At 38.8% G+C, this 20794-nt stretch overlaps 1 long non-coding RNA gene across 3 annotated transcripts; it reads right to left on the bottom strand.

The window, feature by feature from the left end:
• Positions 1-1846: 1846 nt before the first annotated feature.
• On the bottom strand, positions 1847-4928 carry LOC112843726 (uncharacterized). 3 transcript variants are annotated; one of them, XR_003216196.1, is made up of 3 exons: positions 4554-4928; positions 4219-4414; positions 1847-3815 (listed from the first exon to the last, which is right to left on the bottom strand). It is a non-coding gene; the product is annotated as an uncharacterized LOC112843726 (long non-coding RNA). The 3 variants fall into 3 exon arrangements; XR_003216197.1 differs by having other exon boundaries at positions 4219-4349; positions 4554-4917; XR_003216195.1 differs by having other exon boundaries at positions 4219-4925.
• Positions 4929-20794: the final 15866 nt, after the last annotated feature.

The following is a 20794-nucleotide window of genomic DNA, read 5'->3' as shown; positions in this document are numbered from 1 at the left end:
TTCCTTCCTGGTAATCAGCTAAATCATGCTTGATCCTATGTACTCAAGATATTTTCTAAGTGCAGTAGCAAAGGTTTCCATATTTTGTTCAATATATTAATTCCGGTGGTTTATATAAATATTACTGTTTGTTACTGCACATGGTGGATCAAATTAGATCTCATATCACTTCTCTATATATTTTATTGCATTTTGTTGGGGTTTTTTTTTTTGTTTCTTTCCTTTTCTTTTTTACTTGTTGTTTTACTTTTTCACCCCTTTTGGGACAGAGGTATTGTTATGATTTTAGGTTTGGTATTTAAACTCCACTAATTGTGTGGCAGACCCTGATTAAGACTTTTTAGTGGATATGGGTAGGTAATTTTTTTCCCTTGTTGTATTGTTCCAGCTATTTCATTAAATTTACAAAATATTTTTATCATTCTAATCAGCCGAGTAGCTCAGGAGTCTTTCTGCTTTGATTGAGTTGTTTTATCCTTCCACATATCCCAAATTCCAAAGCTCATTCAGAGTTTACTATTTAAGCCACTTAGCCTTCCCATATTTGCTGTCACTTGCAAGCCACTTTGTAGCCCGCCTCTACCAATGCTCATTCCTTCATGCTGTATCTGACTTAATCAGCATCATATCAAGTGATATCAATGATATCAAATTGATATCAATTTTTTTACTCAACCAAACTGACAAAAAAGGAACATCTCATGCCAAGGAACAAGGAATCTTTTTAGAGAAATATACACACAGTGTAATCAATTAAAAGTGGATGTTTGAAATTATAGTTAGCATTGTGTCTTTAGATTCTCAGTCATCCAGGACATGTTAATCTAGGAAGGTTGGAAAGTAAAGCAACTAGATTTCTTTAAGATGAAGCTTCTCGGATGAGAGGTGAAATGTCTTCAAGAAACTTAAAGAAGTCCAGTTTCTTTTATACCACTACTGACACAGTGGTTATTTAGAGATTAATTCAGCTCATGAACCATAAAAACCAACATTTTTAACTAGGCTGTAAACATGTTTATTACTGATGTTAAGATGCTGTAATTTGATATTGTAAATACTTTTTAGACACTTTTTTGACACAAAATTAAATCTTCAAAATTTAATTTGAAGATTTAATTTGTTGTTTGATGGTCATTTTTTTGGTTAGATGTTATAATTTCTTGATTCACTCAACTCCATCTCCTAAAAATCATCTTTAATTCAGTTCAATTCAATTCCACAATATTTACATACATATAGATTGAACTTAACTGAATTAATCCAATGATCCCCTGTGAGCAAGCAATTGGCGACAGTGGGGAAGAAAAACTCCCTTTAAAACGGAAGAATCCTCGGGCAGAACCAGGCTCAGGGAGGGACAGCGATCTGCTGCGACCAGTTGGAGGTGGTTACAATGGAGCCACGGACAAATCTATATACAACTAATATAATGTGTTATGTGTTTATTTTTCTTCTTTTTTCCATTTTGGCCTTTTCCTCTGACATGCTCTAACACTGGAGATCTTCTTGTTTGATAATGCTGGCCTCTTTTTCTTGAACTGACTCGTGTGCTGTCTCATTTTGGGCTTGAGGATTTTCTAATTCCATAGGCAGTATTTATTGGCTTGAGAAAACTGCAGGACAATGAGATATTTCACAAGCTTGTTAGCCAGTTGAACTCTGTGCAGAGCTCTTCTGTAGGCCAAAACATAGTGTTAGCTTCCTCATTTTCTGGTTCAATACTTAATGACATGGTATGGGGAAAAAATAGTGCGAAAGTCTTGTCTTATCTTATTTAGATGGTTATTTAAAGACATAACAGAATTAATTAGAACACTTAATAGTGCTAGGTTGATCTGTGTCACTACCAATAGAAAGCCTATTTAGAGCAATCAGACATTAAGTCTTGAGTAAACTACTTCACAAGCAGCACACATTCCTATGTCTTCACAACATTAAAAGTGATAATAAATGCCAGACTCCGTTGTATTTTGTCCATCTATTCTTTAATACCTCCAGGAACATCTGCTGTTAAGCTATGATTGTGCTGGATTTAGGATAGATCAGCTGCTGTTAGATGACACCGGCTTCTCATTTTCTTTAACTTTTTGCACATTGCAATTTTTCTACCCTATGCCAACAAAGACAACGACAAGCAGCAATCAGCAGCTTCTGCCCACTCTGCTGTGCACAAGCTGTAGGAGGTGATCCAATCTTAGATTTAAAACTATATGCCTCAGGGTGAGCTGGCTAATATTCCATAGAAGAGATCATATGATCAAAGGGTTCATCCGGGATGCCTGTGGAATATGAGTGCAGTCAGCTCAAAGGCACCAGGTCAGCTAACAGCCACATAGCGGCTACATGTGCAATACTGCGTCTACTTGGTGTCCTTGATTTTATAATGAGCCAGTTTGGGTAGGTAAATTTATTCATAGCTGGTGGGTGGACCACATTATTGACATTGCAAGCAATGCAAATGACTGTAGCTCAAGCCTCATGGATATGAGGGACAAATGTTGAATTTTAACACATATTATGTACCAACGACAGAGAAGAGGCTCTTTGAACAGTTATTGCAGGAAATGTCTGTCGAAAAAGAACAGCTACTGCTAATTCTGCATCTGTTCCTCTTCTGCTTTCACAGATAGAGACATGTATTAAGCTTAATTAGGAACAAAAAAAGTTTGTATTTCTATTCATTTAATTCTATCAGGGACATTTTGGATAATTAATGCTAGACTATTTTTCATTTTACAACAGTAAAGCAAAATGTGAAAATAAATCAGTGTTGCTATTCTCAATTTTTTTTTAAAACAACCAGAAACAACAGAAATATAGGAAAGTAACAACGGCAGAGATATTTTCATCATCTCTAGCAACAGTTAGCAAGACATAAAAAATATGACATAAGACATCACAGATAAATCGCAAAGTTCTTTTTAAAAGTAAAAGAAAAACTTTTTTAAAAGAATTGCGGTCAGAATCATCACGTTGAGCCACACGCCCTTTGGGATTCTTGTTGGGCTCCCCAGCGGCATGGATCAGTTCTGGAGGGTGACCATGTGACCGATGGGTGAAGCAGAGCAGATCAGGAGGCCACCCACAGTGGAGGCAGAGTGGGTGGAGGTTGACAGAGATGAAGAAGACCCTTAGGCGACAGCACTGGAGACTGAAGGCGGCATCAACAATCCTCTGGTGACGGGGTTGGAGGCTGTCTCCACAGCCTCCTGAAGGGTCGCGTCTTCGTTGCCAGAGACGGAGATCTTTAGGCAGCTTGGCTGGAGGCCGATGTTGGTGGAGATGGAGACCATCGGGCATTTCCGCTGCAAGCTGATGGCAGTGGAGACGGAGACCCTCCATTGGCTTGGCTAGAGGCCAACATCAGGTGAGACAGCGATCCACGGGCGGCTTGGCTGGAGGCTGACGGCAGTGAGATGGAGACCCTTGGGCAGAGTAGGTCCAGACCAAGCAGGGTCAGGAGGTGCAGTGACCACTGACGCAGGCAGAGCACGACCAGATGGCAGAGTGTAGACCCCTTTCAGAGCAGGACCAGACAGTGCAGGCTGTCGCTGCTCCCTCCGACTCAGGCGGCGGCCTGGGAGCTGCGGCAAGCAGAGGTGCGGGGCCACTAGAGGCTTGGTCAGCTCGGCTGGGCACCCAGCTGACACTGGACCCCCAATGTCTTTAAATTAGAGCAGCCTCCAGAGTTGGCTGAGCCCTCGAACGCAGTCTCTGGGAAGGCCCTGGGCAGATTTTTAGTCTTTGGGGGAACCAGTTTAGCAGCATGAGAAACGGTCTCAATGGATGTTTGCTTTGCAGCAAAGAAAGCAGCTCTAGAAGGTGTCAGATCAGATGCACAGTAAACGGCCTCTGACTCAGCTGGCACAGCCACATTATGAGTAGCCAAAATATTTAACTCAAGTTCTTTACTATAGGTTCGATGCAAAACAGAAATCTCAGCTTCGGCTGGCTCAAGAGTCAAACAGTCAGAGAGGACAGACAGATCAAGAAATAAAACACATACAGTCTTTGGGCTGATTGTTTCAAAAACACAAGATTCATTTTGATTAATTGAGTCAGAAACAAAAACTTACAGTTTTACTCAATTATAAATTCATCTCAGTTCTTTAGTTTACAAAAGGGTTCAGGAGCAGTCAAAAAAACTCTCATGGGGAAACAAAGTCTTAACTTCAGCACTGTTGGATTCAGAGAAATGGCATGAGTGATGCAGCTCACCAGTCCTGAATGCCGAGTTGCGTCCACTGGGTCCATGGTGTGGTCGCGTCATTCTGTCATATCCTGCTGTGTGGCAGGCATGGCACGACCTAATGATGTTACATGAAGCTCGTGTAGAGGCCCCCGTTTCTCTGAAGTGATGTGACCGAAATAAGTTTATTGCATGAATTGAATCTGAGGTGATTCTGAGGACGAGCTTGCAAGGAGATTGTAAACAGATTATTGCGACACCAAAAAAGCAAAAAATATAGGCAGTTATGGAGCTTATCTCTCAGGGTGGTTAGTTAGAAGTGTGTGTGTGTGTGTGTGTATATTATATGTTCCCATATAAATACCTATATGAGGTCCTGTACTATGAGGGAAGCACAGCTAACAGTGACAACGTGACAACGAGCAAAGTGAGACTGAGGACTTAAATACACACACAGGATAACGAGAAGCTGGAAAACAGGTGAGAACACAGGAGGACCAATTTAAAGATAACGAGACCAGGGAAACAAAACTGAACCCAATGCACTTTAGACAAGGACTACCAAAATAAAACAGGAAACAGAACACAGAGACAGAGAGTGAGGGATAGCGAGAGAGCGTGGGAGACATGATGGGCTGGGGAGAACACAGACGAGACCAAGACAACCAGGATACAAGGGAACAGACTATATCCCCTTTTCCATTAGTACCTACTCGGATCGACTGGTTTTCCATTAAAATCTAGTACTACCTAACCTGCGTAGTTGTCGTCAAAGCAACTCGTCAGAGTGTCCAGCAACATAATTAATATGTGACACGAATGCTATAAAATAAAGTTGGACGTTGAGGCAAGAATATACCTACTGCTCGGTCTGTGGCTTTTCGTCAGACTTGGGGATCACTGCGTTATTTTTGTAGCTATTTCCCTTATTGCCCAGTTTAAAAAATTGTGGTTTTAATTTTCGTGAATGAGATGCTCTTATGACTCATCGAGTGACGCCACTGACCAGCCAATTGGTGGCATGCAGTCTGACGATGTCACATTTTAGTACCTCCTCGGATTGCTTGGAACCCCGGGCGAGCAGGTACTAAAAAAGTATTTGGTAGCAGGTGCTGAGACCTCATGGAAAACCCTGAAAATCGTGGTGAACCGTGCCGAGTAAATCCGAGTAGGTACTAACGGAAAAGGGGCTTAAATGAACAAGTAGCTAAGAACTAGAAATACAAATGATTAAACTGGGAAGCACAAGAAAACTAAACAATACCAATAAATAAAGACTAAGAAAGGAAGATCACCGTAATAACAAACAAGGCCTAAAAGTCCAAAAACACTGGGTCAAAGACCCAGGACCATAACATGTTGAGTAGTTTTGTGTATTTGCTGTCACCATCGTGGGCTTTTGAAAGCAGATGTGATGAGGGAAGTCTGGATCTGACTCCGTTGCATCAAGGAAAACATTTTGTCATTGGCTAATCACTACGAGGTCAGGACTCGACTTCTGGCTCTGCCATATCTTTATGGACCTTATTTTGTGCACTGGTATGCAGTCTCATGGTAGAAAAGGAACCCCAAAGTATTCCTACAAAGTGTAGAGCATGAAATTGGCACATTGCAATCAGACAAGAACTGTTTTCTTGGCAACCACCTAACCCTGACTTTTTGCCTTGCCATACGGAGAAACATGATATATCACTCCAGAGAACATCTCTCTCCAGTGGCAGTGTGCTTTACACCACTTTGCACTGGCAATGTAAGGCTTGATTGCAGCTGCTCGGCCATGGAAGCCCATTTCATGAAACTCTCTATGCCTTGTTCTTAAGCTAATCAGAAGGCTACATGAAGTTTGGAGGTCTGCAGTGATTGACTCGGCAGAAAGTTGGTGACCTCTACCCACTACGCACCTCAGCATCCACTGATTTTATGTAGCCTACAGTTTGTGGCCAAGCTGCTATCATTCCCAAGCACTGTCACTTTGTCACAATACCAACAACAGTTGACAGTGGAATATTTAGTGAGAAAATTTCATGACTGGACGATACTGGAACTTACTGAGCTCCTGAGAACAACATATTTTTTCACAAATGCATGTCATTTCTTTTCCTACACAGTCTCACCCCGTGAAGAATTTAAATAGATGCACTGTAAATCATTTTATATTTCTGCCCTCAGTTTAATGATGAGACAGAATCTTTTGCCTTTTCTACAAAAAAAAAAAGTGTAAAAAAGCTCTTTTTTAAATGAAAAGTTAAAACCTTTAATGAAAGCTGCGTGTGAATTATCTGGAAAGAAAAAAGTGTGAAACGTTCTTCCCTGAAGTACTCACCTTCTCTTATTATGTTTTGGCAGCTTAATATGTCATTTTATTCAGAAGCAATAAGTTGTTATGGTATATTCCTCTGACCCGTGTGAAAAAGAATAATTCTGCTAGTTAATCACTGAGGTCTACCCTGAAGCCCACAGCAGGGCCACTAATGGCCTGAGAGAAAGCTCTGATCTGAATCTCCCCACTCTCTGTCTTTCTTTATCTTCTCCAAGAAAGCTGCCTCCATATCACACCCACATTTTTTTTATTTCGTTTTCTCCCGCCGTCTTTTCATTCTCCCTCACGTATCATCTTTTACAGAAACCTTCACGGCTACATCATCTGCTTTTTCTCCCAGAGTCGTCATTCATCATCCTCCTCCTGTTTCCTCAAGCTGAGTTTTAAACTTATCCACCAGCCGAGCTGATGCTGAGCAGCTCGTTTCTCAGCTGGAGTGATAACTATCTTTTGCATGCCTGGTGCGGGCAGACCTGAAAGCTCTGTCTGGGTCCAATGGAGCATTATTGATTGGAAAGTTTTCTTGATTAATTGTCGTAGAGCTGTAACCAAAGGAGCGCTGCGGTTGCTGCCGTGAAAGTTGTGTCCACATTCTCTCACGCAAACACACACACACCTGCAGAATGCTCTGTCCGGGATGGTAAGCTCCATGGCAACAAATTGTTATGTAGGATTTGGATTCAGTCGAGCTTACACAACTGCAGAGCTGGCTCAGACTACAATACTGTGGTCCGTGTGATTTGCTTTGCTCCAAAACAAGAGATTTGCTTATTCTGTCTTAAAGCAGCCTGCCAAGACTCTCATTTTTATGAAACTGTGACAGGTTTGGGCTAGCCTCTTCTATAACTGACGAATGTGCTTATTTAAAGTAGTAGAACACGGTTGTACTACACCGCATTCCCATTTCGAATTGGTTCAAGTAAGAATAAAAGTATGAAAGAAAAAAAATAGTACTTGAATAGAAAATAAAATTTTAATCAATGGTATAATTGCACAAACGGCATACCAAGCAAACAAAACAGGCCATAATTCTGAATCTAGGATAAGTGATGCTCCAGCACAACAAAGGTATACCCATACCTTCGCTCAATGTCAATTATTTATGGTTTCACTTCCCCGGACATGGACTTTAGTGAATATTTCATGCAAGTTATTTGCCCCTTGTAATAGCTTTGACTTAAGCCTCACTCTTGCATCCTCTAAGGAGGGCCCTTGCCAATTGGACAGCTACCCTTTTCCCATCCCAAAGTGTGAAACTCTGGGCCACAGAAGGCATCTGAGGTCTAATTCCATTTGCAGTGGCTGGAATGCACAGCACAGCACTGTTAATGCAAAGCAAGCCATCGAGACCACTGTGGAATAGTTCAGGGTGGTGACTTCCCTAAAGGTCCCACATCCCGAAAATCCACTTTTATGGCATTTTGATATTTTTATTCACAGTCAGTGTCTGAAGCTCACTGCCAACAGCCCTGATTGGTGTGTTTGGCTGTGTGACTGGTATTTTAACATGTTAATTCTGAATTAGATTAATGTATTAACCATCAGAGTCACACAGTACATCTGTTATCTCAGAGACAAAACAAGTGTTCTTTTTTTTTTTTCATTGGTCAAAAACGGTGGCCCTGAGAGGTCCAATTAAATTAAATCAAATTTAAAAGGTCGCCGTAAAAATGGAAAAATGCTGCAAAAACACAAAAAACACAGCAGAAGGTGAATAAAACAACACAAATGTTTTTGTGCAGACAAAAATGTGTCAGAACAGCTGTGGAGGTGACAACTTAACCATGTAAAGAGTATTGCGTACAGATATGAGCTCTTGCACTGTAAAATATAACTTGTTGTTTCAACTTAAAAATATGAGGTAAAGGGCTGCCTTAAAATTTTAAGTTAAGTCAAGAAATAGAGTTTGTTCTTATAACACAACCAATTGTTATCTTAATGAAAAATTACATGTTGTCTAAACTTTCGTCTTAGTTTAGTTGACTGAGATTTATTAGTCAGTTCAACTCCTTTAATTGTCATCTTTACTTGGGAAAACCCTTTCAGCTAAATTAAAATAATCTATTGTTTAAACTCTTGTCCTAGTTCAGTTGACTTGGGTTTTTTAGTTAATTCAAATACTTTAGTAGTTCTTTTAACTTAGGAATCTATTTTAGCTTAACTAACATAATTTGTTAGCTAAGTTGATTTAAGTGTATTAATTAACTGAGCTCCTTAAGGTAGCTGAGTGAACTTGTAAATCAGTTTCATTTTAATTATCAGAGTTGATTGACTGGATGTAAAGAAAAATGTGTATTAAACATCTTAAGTTTTGTTTTGTTTTTTTAGCTTTCTAACATCCATTTCAGCAAAACTACCTGTTAGGTTTATCTTAGATCTCAGGTTTAAATACCTACATTCCTTTAAATTAATTTTCTGTTGTTTACAGAAAAAAAAATAAAAACCCACAGATTCCATTAAAGTCTATCTGATCATTTCATACAAGTATAGTACATAAGTTTGTTTTAAGAACATGACAAGACAATTACTCATGAGCGCCCAACATTCACCATTTATTGTGCCATCTTAGTCATCTGAGAAACAGAAAAATCAGTGACGTAGCTCATCAGGCTCACAATCCATCAAAACTCAAAGGCTGCTCCCTGTGAAACAATAAATTTGAACTTGGTCTTGAGCCCAGTTTGGGTGAAGATTAAATTCTGACCAATACTCTAGGAGCAGTAGTGATTCTTGTGAAGTAACAACATAAAGTCTGCATTAATGTAATGTATCAACGGGACACTTGCTATTTTAGAAAAGTTATTCTTTACATTTGCAAAATTTTTAAACTTCATTGTGCTCAGTCACACCTGTTAGCATAAAACTTGAAATATTAAAATAGTACAAAACCTTTGATAAGTGACAGTAAAGATCAGTTTATAACAAGTAAGACATCAAACTCTTGTATTTGTCTTCGTTTACAATTGCAACAAATTCCACAGAACCAATATCTCTGAAAATGAGTGCATGCTTCTGAAACATTTGATAAGATGGATATTTCAGAAACATCAGTTTGAGTCTGCTCAATTGCAAAACAAAGGAAAAACTACTGACTTGCATGAGATAAGCATCTGCAGAGTCCACCATTATATTGTTGTTCACATAAGTTTCTTAAACCATGAACAAATGAGTAATTGTCTAATCTGGAATGTAAAGTGTAGTCATTTAGTGACATACAAAAGTGAGAATGAGAACTTGCAAGAATAAAAAAACAAACAGTAAAATAAAAACTGTCCTTAACACTAAGGAACATACAATTACAGTTCTGCATGGCTTTCTGCAAGAGTCTGTTTCTTAGACCATGCACTAGTGAGATGCACTGCCTTCCACCAATGTTCATTAGGATGTTCTGAATGGCTTCAAAGATGTCCTTAAGTTCCTTTGGATAGTGTATGTTGAGGGCAAAAAGAAGGCCCATCAGCATGGAAATGGCACTTGAGACATCCCTCAGATTAGACAGGATTACTGCCGCCTCAAGGACAACCAACACATCGATGATGTCTTCTTCTTTCACCATCGCAATGCCAACTTTCATCCTCTTAGAAAACGTGTCTTCAATACCTGTCGGCTATAAAAGGGTTCAAAGACAAAAAAAAAAAAAAAAATTACACAATTACAATTATACAATATCCCTTGTGCTTAAGAATTCATGTCTTTCCAAAGAAGAGCCATACTGATGCTTTGGATGATGGTGATTGGCTTTGGGTAACACTTATTAGTTGTTAAAGTTTTTTCAGAATGAGATAAGCACCCCCATGTTACAAATCCATTTCTTGCTTTAAACAAAGACCATGTTCATAAATAACTGAGCATGTCTTCAATTGCAGAATTCAAACAAAATTTTCAATTTAAATGGTAAATGGCCTGTATTTGTATAGCGCTTTACTAGTCCCCTAAGGACTCCAAAGCCCTTTACACATTCAGTCATTCACACACATGGGTGGATGACTGAATCGTGACTCAAGAGTTGACAGTTCGTCTTATAATCGGAATGTTGCCGGTTCGAGCCCCGGCTCCGACAGTTTCAGTCGTTGTGTCCTTGGGCAAGACACTTCACCTGTTGCCTACTGGTGGTGGTCAGAGGGCCCGGTAGTGCCAGTGTCCGGCAGCCTCGCCTCTGTCAGTGCGCCCCAGGGCGGCTGTGGCTACAATGTAGCTTGCCATCACCAGTGTGTGAATTTAAATCTACTTATGCTAAATATTGGCTGTGCTCTAAACCAAATCTGGCTGAGAATACATGAAATGTGCAAACTGCAGCTACACTACAGGATCAGATTATGGCTCCATAGACAATGCTTCTTTAATCAGTTTATTGATTAAAGTTTATTTTTCCCCCTATATTAACAGCATGAAAAAAGAGCATATAGACATGGCTGAACAGGTTGCATAATTGGCACTGAATATCAACATCCACCTTTACCCAGCTGCCCAATGACTCTCGGCCAGTAACCTTTAATTGCTTACCCAGTCTACACAGTCTCTTTTCCAGGGTCCAAGACATTTCACCAAAGTATTGCCCCCCACAGCTGTAGCAGCCACTGCAGCCCCTTAAATATCCTAATATCTCTGCCATTACAATATACAATGTGAGAAATCAAACGTAAAGCTGAAGTGAACAGTACAGCAGCGAAATGTCAAAGACCCTGGTGAAGACATGAATAAACACAAGACACTAATAATATCAATGCTAGCTTGCCAGTTAGTTACTCTGAAACCTAGACCAAATCCAGTGTCAAAGATCTTGTAATAATACATTTGGTGAGGAAAAAGTACACATGTTATCATGTGGCATCTATTGTTTCATAGATGCCACATGTTTCATTTAAAATCCACTGTGGTGCTGTCATTATTAAATTTACTAAAAGAAACAATGCTAACCTTCACAGTCTTGAAAGTGTGTGAGGGATCTTCCTTTAGAAAAGGAAGGTGAGGTCCTCTGTCCTCTTCCTTTGTGTAGGGCTCTGGTCAAAGAAGTCAAAAACAAAACCAAAACATTTTTTAAACAGTGTTTATAAAGCATGTAGACAGCTCCAAATTCACAGCTTTTTGATACATAATTCCATCAATATATGATTATCATTGGAGATTTTGAATCAGGCTTATCAGGACATTCAAGTAGAATATGATATCCAACCTGCCACCAATATACATAGATTCTGTAAAAGTTACCACACTAAATGTCCGGTTGTGAAATATGATGACAGACTTTACTTATCAGCTTTCTTTCAATGAGTTCATCAGTTGAACTGGATAACCTAAAACTTAAACAAAGGATTAGATTTCGCAGTTGAACACTTACATCATCACCGAAGCATCTTATGAGCCTAGTTAGCCCTCCTATGCCACTCTTGATTTTGTACAGCTCCACGAACCTCTCCATAATGGTCAAGCACAGCAAAAAGGAACCCTTTCAGGTCAACAGATGTAAGACGGGCATATTCTGCTTCAACCTGAGCAATAGAAGAAGAGGGGTGGAGAGTACAGGCAGAATAAAAAAAAGATTCTTTGAGACCCAAATTTAAGCAAACAGTCATCTGAGGCCCATTAGAGAAAACACAAACACACAAAAGCAAACAAACAAAAAGATGCACTTTACCTGCCGTTCAGCAAACAAGGAAGTTCAGAGAACAATAAGCTCGAAATCTTTTAAAGTAGAATGATTGTGAAAATGACTTATGTGATGTAAAACTTTAGTAAACGTGCGATTAAAAGAACACTGAGTAAAAGGACAAGTAACAATTTCCTTATTCCTCAGATGTTTACCTTGTGAGCAATACTGTTTTAGTCCAACTGCCTCATTAAAGTTACACAACAGGCTTTTTACATTAAAGCCAGCAAGTCCATTACATACTCCCTTTTTAGATCTGAAATACTGTGCACATTCTGTGTATATGTAGTGGACAGCAATTTACCCCCAAAAAGTGCAAAGTTTGCAAGTCCACCTCATTTAAATGACAAAGACAGATGTGATCATCTAGACCTGTGAAAATAAATTAATGACAAACTTGCAGTTATGGATGTTATTACAACCACAAGAACCTAAACAGTCTGCTCCATTGCTTTTGTTAATGAATCATTTGTTGGTAGCACGTCTGAATATTTAGTTTATGCCACCTGCATGTGATCATCAATAGTGCCATATTACTTCTTAAGAAGTACCCTGACACTACAATGTTTATATCATTTGTTCTACAGAGCTATTAAGTTACAATATAATCTGTGGTGTTTCCAGTATGACAAAATGCACAAATTGTAACTTACCATTTGACTCCACTGACAAAAATAAATCCCCAGCATCAAGTTTGGCTTCACAGACCTAAAATAAGTAAAATAAAAATATATGTTATAATTATATTGTTTTCGCCATTTATTCATGTTTGCTAATTTTCTGACATATAAACAATGTTAGTTTTGTTACAATACAGGGAATGCAGTTTAATTAAAAGGTAAATTATGCAAAAAAACAAAAACAAAAAACTTCTGCAGTATACCATGCCAAAAATCAGTGTCTCTTATGCCAATTATTTTATCACTACAGCTCTTTTAGTATGGAAACTCACACAATCTAGTCATACTAGTCACAAGAGTTCAAAAATAAGTTAAAATAGTGAGCTGTTGTTAAGCATCAAGCATTTCAGGGTAACAAATAACTGCACAATAGAATTAAAGCAAAAAATAAACACACTGGAGGACTATCTGATAAAAACTAATATAATGCTGGTTTGTAGACCATATTTTGTCTCAATCCTCAGTGCACTCTTGCAGCTTAGCATGCAGCAGTTAATAACAACTTAAGTGATTACATAGGGGTAAACAGATGACAACAAGCATCGGAGTCCTGCCAAAAAGTTCTTTTTGAACCCAGTCAGTTATTGGAAATATTCCCAAAATGAACTTCCACCAAAATACAACAGCCTGTGAACTTGAAAGAAATTTACAAGTACAGAGACAATATGAAATAAGCTTTATTAATTAGCTGAGTTAGCTTGCTAATATCGCAACAGTGGTTGAGTGCACAACCTTAAAGCTAGCGGCACAATACTTGTGATTTGGTCAGTGCCACATTAAACCCATAAAAAAGGCCATGTGTCAGTTTATTAGGTCAAGTTTGGTCATGACACACAAGCTGGACCTTGTCGGCTAAAGCTACATTAGCTAAAGCAAACATTTCGGTAAAAGAGAAAAACACACATCATGCCATAGATTCAAAACATGTTCCAACTTTTGTAGCTCTCTTTCCTTATAGTTATAACCAATGTTACTCACCTTGAAAGCATATTCCAAAGAAGACGATTAGAAAACGTCCAAGTAAAGTGAGCATGTCGTTAACCGCCAATTCCCCATGATGCACCTCGGTAGGAGTCACGTGAGGCAGTTTTGAATCCTGCTGTGCTCAACTTACCCACATTGTCAAGTTCACATAAGTTTCTGATTTAGCTGGACATGAGTTTTCAAGTTAGCTTTTTTTGGTGTAATTGGGACGTTTTTAACTTGTAATTCTATGTTATAACAACAACTTCAGTCATCTATCGTCAAACTGATATAGAATAATATGTTGAAATAACAAACATCTAGAATTACATTTTACAGTGTGGGGGGGAAATGTAAGCAGAGGTATGACCATGAACTGTGGAAACTTTAAGACTCGATTTATAAAAGGAGTACTCTGTGTGTGTGTGTGTGTTATGCTGTGTTATTGTAACTATCTTTCAGAGCAGCTAAACTCAGCAGGCTTCCTGCTAGCCCTTTACAGCTGTTTGCTTCTCTCCTACTCACTACACTCACTTATATTGCTTTGTGATACAGCCAAATTCACAATAGAGACGTTCTTATGTAGCCAGATATTTGTCTTTTTTGTTGTCAGACAACAGAATCACTTTAAAATAATAATTTTAATGCAGCTCATAAACTACATTTAAAAATGTTAACACTGCTAACTCTCAACTAGGCCACTCTGCTCTCCACTGCTAAAATCCATATTTTTGTAACCGCTCACTCTCTCATTATTTTCCCCTTTGCTTACTGGTTAGGATTAGGGCACTAAAAACTATTTGGCTATAATTCGGGAAAGAATGTGTTTTGGATCACAAAAGTAAGCCTGCACACTGACAAATGGGAGTGACAGCGTTGTCTCACTGCTGCTGTTATTTGATGCGGGGGTACATTGTGAATAAGTGGGACAAACCATCATTTGACACCAGAGAAATTACAAAAGTACTTCTGAACCCCATTTTTGGAATTACTGTGCTGTTGAGATTGTGCATATTGCAAATTGCATATTGCAGAGGTTCCCAAAGTGTGGGGCACCAGTGCAGGGGGGGGCGCGGTATGAAAAGAAAAAAAAAAAAAGAAAGCTTGGACACTGCTAGCATAATGGACAGGTTTTTGACGGGGCTCCCACACAAACGCAAAGCAGGAGATGAAGCATCGCTGAATATGTTTCCAAACCAACTTCCTTCCAAACCAAAGACTAGAAAATATGGTGAAGCATATCTTCCCTTTGGCTTCACCTGCACAAGTGCCAAGGTAGGTCTCCCCTGTAAAATTAGTTTTCCCTGCGTCTGGCGCACACGCTGGGCTCTCCAAATCACGGACAAACAGGATCCCACATTCTTGATTTTTAGTTCACAAACACTTAATGTAATGTAATGTAATTATTAATGTAATAACTAACTACTCCTGACAGTTTGGACATGTTAGCTCTTTATACAGTAAAGTTACAGTGGGATACAAATAATATCAGGCTGTTCCTGCCACAATTTGTTCCCCTGGTTCAAATCACGGACAAACAGTATCCCACAGCTGTTTTTGTTTTTGAACCCATTTTGCACAGACAGACATTTTTTGAAAAATGTATTGACAGCAATGTTGAATATTATTACACAGGAAAAAAACAACTACACGTAAAATAATCACACCGTGATGCCTCAGCCTTTCTAAATGGAAGGACAGTAACTGCGTGTGTATATGTAAGCATGTAAAACCTGAAGATAGTCAGATTAACAGTATTTTGTCTCTATCTGCCATTCTGCAATCCATCTCATGTAAACAATAACGTGGCGCACAGCGTGACGTGAAAAGTGTGAATGTGTGCGTGAATGGGTGAATGACTGGATATGTAAAGCGCTTTGGGGTCCTCAGGGACAATAAAAGCGCTGTATAAATACAGGCCATTTACCATTTACCAGGCCATTTACATACCTTTGACGTTGCGTGACGAACTCTGTATTCCTCATCCACACATAAACGCAAAAAAGGAGTTTTAAATAATCTCCGTTTTCGGTGAATCGCAACGCCGTTTACGTGTCGACGAAAGACCCAAACGCATAGAAACAGCTGCGTTTTCAAAAATACCCGTGTAGATGTGGACGTAGCGTAAAAGAGTTAGTAGTATATTTTATTACTACCTGTAATTTATTGCCGTTTACTTGTATTTGCTTAATTGTTCACTAAATGTTTGAGGTATGAAATAAACCGCAATGGAGCAAAATATGGGTGTGTGTGTTTGGAGGATGTGTTTGTGCGGGGCTTAGGTGGTGGGGGGGGGCGCGAAGATTTTTCTTGTAAAACAAAGGGGGTCCTGGCAAAAAAAGTTTGGGAACCACTGGCACATTGGATACCAATCTTGAACCTCTGGTCCCAGTTTTGCACCGTAACCACATCCCCCAGGTTACCAGTGAACCACTTGGAGGCTATCGAGGTTCAAGTTAGGCAACATTTTAGCCACATGTTTAACCTGCCTTTAAGAATCTTAAAGATGTTACCTTTAAAGTCGCACTTTTCATAAATGCATTTTGCTATTTGTTTTAACATTTCCATTTTGGGTATGCTATATTAAGGAAAACTCTCTTAAAAAAGGGATGTGAACCTAACTCTGGCACATTAACTCTTTTGTTGTTAGCCTTCTGAGGTTAGCACACAACTAGTTTTTGGTATTGTTTTAGTTCTTACTACACACCAGTATATCAGAATCAATAAAATGAAATAGCTTACATAATTTAATCTAAAAATTCAGAATGAAAGAAGAGAATGCAAAGAAGTCCAACTATATATATGCTCACTGACCATTTTGTTAGGCATACTTTGCTAGTACTGTGTTGGACCACCTTTTGCCTTCAGAACTGTAATTCATTGTAGCAAATATTCAACAAGGTGCTGAAAACATTCTTTAGAAGTTATGGGCATAACATAGTTGCAGCAGATTTGTCAGCTGCACAACTGCGGTGCAAGTTTTGTGTTCCATCACATCCCAGAGATGCTCATTTGGATTGGGATCTGGTGACATGACATACTCTGGTGAGTATCATGAAGTCATTGTTTAGCCATCAGTAAATATGGACACTGATGTTATAAAAAAAAAGGATAGACATGGTGAGCTGAGATACTCAGGTAGCCTGTAATGATGTTTAGTTGGCCAAGAAAATAGCTCCCACACCATTAAACCACTACCATCAGTGTGAACCACTGATACAAGGCAGGATGGATCCATGCTTTCATATTGTTTCCGCCAGTTACTGTTGCTTTTCTATCAGCTCGAAGCAGTCTAGTCATTCTGCTGTGACCTCTGACATCAACAAGGCATTTTTGCTCAGGGAACATTTTTTCTCACTGGATATTTTTTACTTTTTCAGACAAACAACCATGCCATGTACAAAGTCACTTAAGTTACCTTTCTTCCTTAGTCTGATCCTCGGTTTGGACGTCAGCAGGTCGTCTTGACCATGTCTACATGCTTAAAGGAAATTAGTTTCTGCCATGTGATAATCTCATTACATATTTGTATTAATGAGCAGTTCAACAGGTGTAAGTAACAAACAGGCTACACCACCATCTCCATTATGGTTGTTTTTGCTTCTTTGAAGTTTCCTCCACCAAAACTGCATAAAACAATTGAGACTCAAGTCGAATGGTTCCAGATTTGTTTCTTCCTTTCTTTTCTATGTTTTTGCAACACTTCGTCATTTGTCACTTGTCACTGCTGTCAGAGATCGCTGGATAGAGCACAAATAAACGTTAACAAGTGCAAGCAACAAGGGTATGTTGAAATTAAATTTATGCGTTGAACATTTCCCACAGAGCTGATCCCGTGGTTGTCAGACACAACTGTAGCCAAAATGAAGAGGTTTATATACTGCCGCTGGTTTCTGTTCATTTCACTACAGTGTGAAACTGAAGACAAATACAGCAGTCCCTTGAGGTATTTAATAGATTTTAGGCAATCCATCAAAGTCAGAAACAAAAATAGGAAAAATAAGAACAGATAGGAAGAAAGCTTTGGTTTAATAAAAGTGGGGAAAAAGAAGATACAACTATACTGAATCAAGCATAGGACCCTCGTTGAAATGCATGGAAATGCAAGTTTTCAAGTATATGTGAAAAAAATGTTGTTAAATAAAATTTAGCATCTCTTTATTTCATAAAAATGTTATTACAACTTACCTGAAAAACCATCGATGGATGTGTTCATCGAGAGGTTGGGCATCTACAAGACTGCGAGTCAACAGCAATCTTGCCTCTGACATATACCGTTGATGCAATAATAATTAAAAAAGACTTAAAAGAACACTTAACCTTAATAAAACTAAAATAACACCAAATGTTTCTCACAATAAAAACTAAACTGAAACAAGAAAACCTACTCTGGGAACTAAAAAACTAAAAATACAAACCAATTAGAAGATATAAAACTTTAAAAACTCTGAGTGTTTGTTGTGTTAGGCAGTGACCTCCAACGTGGACACAAGCTCAGTTAAGAGTGAAGCATAGTGCAACATTAGACTGTAGCTAAGCTAAAAAACTGCAAATACTGCAAATTTAAGTATAGTCCACTGTAGAAGGGTGACATGGTATGTTTTTGTTTTAGGGTTGAATTTGTATTGTTAGACTATGTGATGGGGTTTTTCAGGGATTAATTTAAAAACAGTGACATGGGGGGATGTTGGCATTTAATGTCTTTAATCCAAACATCAAAAGTTAAGGAAATTATATTTTGTTTGTTTTCAGCTGGTGGAAAAAGTAGCAAAGAAAATAGTGAAGTACTGTTTCTTCTTATTAGGCGGGCAGCCTGCAGCCCAACCTCAACGTTGCCCACCGCATGTCCTTTTAACAAGATCAGAGGTACAAACACACCGAGGTCTGCTAGCAGACAGCCATGTCTCTCGGAGTGTGCACAGACAGAGGGGTGTTGTGAAAACTGTGAACTCAGACCAAAGCAGCAAGTAAATCACACACACTTGCTCTCTCTCACACACACACATACACAATCCAGCTGCTTATAAAGGAAAAAAAAACACACACACATAGAAACAGATAATCTTCCCTCACCTTTGCTAAACCTACCACGGTGTGAGTGTGTCATAATTTTGCCTTCAGAGGTGCATTCTGATGTTTGTCATTTTTAATATTCACTAACCTGAAAATGACTGCTTATACTTTTCTCCTGAAAAGATGCTTATATTTGAACTAGAAGGCTAGACTTTTGCTAAAGACATTAGATTTCTTTCAGTAAATAGTTATCTTACCTGATGCTATCTTTACTGCATCTACTGTAAAGGCATTGCTTCTTTTGGGGAGCATGCATTCTTTATAGCAGTACTTTGTTGCAAGTATTTGGACGCACAAAAATTAGACAGGTTTTTGTTGTAAGACTTTGGAAACAGTCTGTCTCTGTGTGTGTGTATTAACTGTGTGGCTCTTGTAGAGAATTAATGGGCAGCTCTTGATTCCTGCTGTTCTGCAAGAAACCGCCATCCAACTGCTGTATATGGACTGGAACAAATAAGTGTTCTTAATATTAATTTAGTCAGGTTGTTTATTAGGCTTATTTTGTCATGCTAGCAGCATCATTGGAAGCAATCTAACCTCTCGCTGTTTATTATTTCAAGCAGCTCAGCATCACACAGCATGCTAAAATTAGCCCTAATTTAGTAATGGACATTTTTTTAAAAAGGAAGAAAAAAATAAGAAAAACTGTAACTACTGTTTATTTTGTTGAGTCATAGAAGTGAAAAACTTTGTCGCATGCACAGTTTGTTTTAAGTTCACCTTTGTAAAGTGCTTTTTATCTCGACTTGGGTAAAGAAGCATTGCAAAGCACCAAACATGCCTCATCTATGCTTTTACATGGTTAAATCTGGCTTCTTCCAATTGCTCCAAATTTCAAAGGTCAAACACTTAATACCGTACAAAGATCTTGAAAAACTGATACATGCCTTTGTGACCTCCAGATTAGATTATTGTAATTCGCTCTACTCTGGACTCCAACTTGCTCACCTCCAACGATTAGAGCTCGTTCAGAATGCTGCAGCTCGTCTCCTAACCGGAACTAGAAAGTTTGCCTACAGTGCTCTCTGATTTACATTGGCTGCCTATTAAATTTTGTATTGATATTAAAGTTCTGCTGCTTACTTTCAAATGCCTAAACAACCTTGCCCATGACTATCTCACCGACCTCCTCAGTCTCTATACTCCCAGCTGTTCTTTACGATCTTATGGTCAGTTACTTCTGGCCCAAATTATATTGTATTGTATTGTATTTTATTTTTCTACCTAGGCGCTTTCGGTCTAACATTCACACTTCTTGGGGAAATCATTTTGGGTTCAGTATCTTGCCCAGTGGTACTTTGGCAAGTGGGCTGGGACTGAACCACCAACCTCCTGAACTACAGCAACCCCTGGAGTTAAAGGATTTAAAGAGTGGTAGGTACGGGTCCACAAGCATTTATGCATTGACAAAGTTTTTATCTTGCCTTCAAATGTTTGTTAAAATGTCACTACTCTTATCATGTATTTTTTTCTTTTAATAGTAGATTCATGTTTTCATCACACAGAATACAGACATGGAGGCTAAAGGCATAATGAAAAAAGCAGTGATGGGGCTATATGTAACAGTCAAAATGTGCAGCCCAGTTAGATATAAGTGTCTTCATTCAAGATGTGGTGGTCCTCACTGGTCTGGCTAGCACTGCACAGGCATGTGGTCTTTTATTTAGACTTAAGCTATCCACCAAAGTTTAAATACATGTTTGAAGATATTTTGCAATCTTAATGGGCACAAACTGTCATCCAAGGTGCAAAAATTCAGGTGGCTTTCTACCTGTTACATGTATATACAACACTGGCTAATCCCTTAGACTGAAATTGAGTAAAAAAGTAGCCTGTACTGTCTTTCCCTCATCACACTGCACAGAAGAGGAACCGGCAGCAAGGTTCAACACTTTTCTTTCATCAAGACTCTGAAGACCATT

The sequence above is a fragment of the Oreochromis niloticus genome, linkage group LG23 (assembly GCF_001858045.2).
Source record: "Oreochromis niloticus isolate F11D_XX linkage group LG23, O_niloticus_UMD_NMBU, whole genome shotgun sequence".
NCBI lineage: Eukaryota > Metazoa > Chordata > Actinopteri > Cichliformes > Cichlidae > Oreochromis > Oreochromis niloticus.
Note: the sequence above shows the minus strand (reverse complement) of the source record. Positions and strands in the feature narration are given on the sequence as shown.